The sequence below is a fragment of the Gavialis gangeticus genome, unplaced genomic scaffold (genome assembly GCF_001723915.1).
Source record: "Gavialis gangeticus isolate Ggan-Ray unplaced genomic scaffold, GavGan_comp1, whole genome shotgun sequence".
Lineage (NCBI taxonomy): Eukaryota > Metazoa > Chordata > Crocodylia > Gavialidae > Gavialis > Gavialis gangeticus.
In genome coordinates this window covers 59932165-59934793 of record NW_017729004.1, presented here as the reverse complement: position 1 = coordinate 59934793, position 2629 = coordinate 59932165, and the positions used below count along the sequence as shown (strand labels likewise).

The 2629-nt window shown below is 41.4% G+C and overlaps 1 pseudogene; it reads right to left on the bottom strand.

Moving 5' to 3' along the window:
- Positions 1–2046: 2046 nt before the first annotated feature.
- The window catches only part of LOC109291118, a 14978-nt pseudogene continuing 14395 nt past the window's right edge, over positions 2047–2629 (bottom strand).

The window sequence follows — 2629 nt, the reverse complement described above, 5'->3', positions numbered from 1 at the left end:
TCCTTCTAAGTTAATTATGGGCTGTGCACACTTGAATTCCATTTTATTCTACAAGTTTGTGTTTATGATCAGATCTGGTGAGACCAATCTACTTGAACTTCTGAGTCTGTCAGTTCTGTCCTGGGGTTTGGAAGGATTGGGGGGCTGGCAGAATTACAGAGACTCCCCGATGCTGCCAAACTGCCCCTGAAAAAAACACTCCTGGGGTCTGTTTTATCAGCATTCACTAGTCACAGGAGCCTGATGGAAGTAAGTTGGGGTGTGGGGAGGTAAGGGCAGATTGAGTGGGCCTGGCAGCTTTGTATGGGAGTTGGTGAGATGGGAGGGGCTCTCTCCCTTCCTCAGGGGTCAGGCATTCACTAGACTGGGCTAACCCATTTTAGATAGCGTCAACCCAGTTCGATCTAAAGTTAGTTGACTTGCAGTAAACTAACTTAGATCAGACACAACGTTTTTGGGTGATTTAAGCCTTCTGAATGCCTGTATGCCCGGTCATTTAGATCAACCTGTTTGCTATGTTGATCTAAATGTAATTCCTGTACATACCCTAAAGCTCTACCCCTAGAGTAAATATTTTGTGTGTCTATACTGTTAACTTACATTGCAGTTTACCAAATTAGCCAACAGTGTGGCATGAACAGTAACTGGCAATTCCAGGGGGAAAGAAAGGATTCAGTTCATTTCTTACCTGTTAGTATTCATTCTTTGATGTTTTAATTAATATCAATCTGCTTGTCATGATTGTTTTTGCTGTTTGTTCAGTATCAGGAGAACCCTGCAGATGGGGTCTTCTGTTCTTTACATGGAGAGGACAAAGAACTGTCACAAGAGATGAGAATCATCTTTTTGGCATCTTCACTCCCTTTTCTCCATCTGCAGCTTCTCCAGATGGATTATTTACTGCAAGTGGAAAGGTAAGAGGAGAGGGATGGTAGAAACTGGGAGGGTGGTCGTTCTTCACAACATTGTCCCCACCACCCAGGTAGAATCCTTCTGGAGTGGTCTTACAACACTGTGGCGACCACTGTCAGCCATATATATACAGAAAATGGCTCTCCTATTTTGAAGGACTGTGAGACATCAGCAAGTCAAACTCCTGAGATGGGTATAAACAGACAGCTCAAAGGGGATTAAATATACTTGGCATATTTTGGCGGCATTGCAATACTAATCTTTTGTGCTTTTAGTGAGTATCGTAATCCAGAATTGATCAGATTTTGTGTAATAAATTATTGGCAATTCATAAAAGCCGCATCTCTTTAAAAAGGTCATTTTATGCTTCAGTTATTGGTTATCAAAACAGGTTGTATAGGTATAATTTGAGCATAATTAAAAGGTAAGGGGTACAAATGCCTTTTAAAAAGATGCTTTTCATATGGACTGCTCTTGTGTTAATAGTGGTATGAAATTAAAGGGTGAAGGAAGTTATAAGTACTCTTCTAATTTCACAGATGAAAAGAACTTGCCTAATTGTATTTTCATGAATACAATAAACATCAGGAGAGGATGACTATGGCATAATGTTGGCCCTGAAGAAAACGAATTTGGGACTATAACTACTGCAATCCTAGAAAAGATTTACACTTTCTGATTGGAAATGAATGGCTGAATATTAGCACATCTATTTTTTATGCAATAATGTTTAACTAGTGATGTAATTTAATGCAATTTATGCATATAAGCATTGGCAAGGGCAAGGGTGCTTATGACTTGTGTGTGATTAATGCAAGCCATGTTTGGCAAGAGCACAAGGCAAAACCTGACCTGCATTAATCACAGTAAAAGACATTTTCCCTTGTCACTATGATTAGGTTACATCAGAATAAAACTTTTTCAATGTTTGCAGTTATTTATGTTTCTTGAAACACTTTAAAGCATTGATTAATTTAAATTCTTTTGACTACAGATACATCCTCCTTTTTCCCCAGAGAGCTGCACAGATACAGCAAACATATAATAATTCTGTCCTTTTTGTTCCTACCAATAATTATAATTTTAAGTACTAAAACAAACTGATGATAGGCTGTAGATTCAATTTCAGTTGTCTCAAGCTTGTTTTGGTGTTGAAATATTTTCTGTGAAAACCATTTCTTCTGCCAATTTGAGTACCACACCTTCACAGCTAGAAACACAAGTATAATTCTTACTGCTTTAGCCTAAAGCACTGGTGCCCAACCTTCTGGCCTCATGGACTGGAAAAGTGGTGTGAGGTTGTTCTGAAGGCTGGATCCCACATGGGGGTGGTGCATGGGGTCGGTATGCAGGTGAAACTCCACATGCCAGGCTGACCCCATGCAGCTGGATCCATCCGCACAACAACCCAACCTTGCATGCCCAGCTTCAGCTCCAGCCAAACCTGCGTGCCTGGATCCAACCATGGGCCAGCACAATCTAGTGCACAGGGCCACATTATCCAGCCTACATGTCTTCCCATAGATCCTGAAATTTGGCAACAGGGGTGTGGCAATTAATGCTGCTACCACTCCCCCACTGCCAAATTCCTGGACCTATGAGGAGACGTCTGGGCCAGATGACATGACTCCGTGGTCTGGATCTGGCCCTTGGGCCCAAAGTTGAGCACTGCTGGCCTAGACCTAACCAGAAAGAGAACACTGAGTCTGAAATCCCA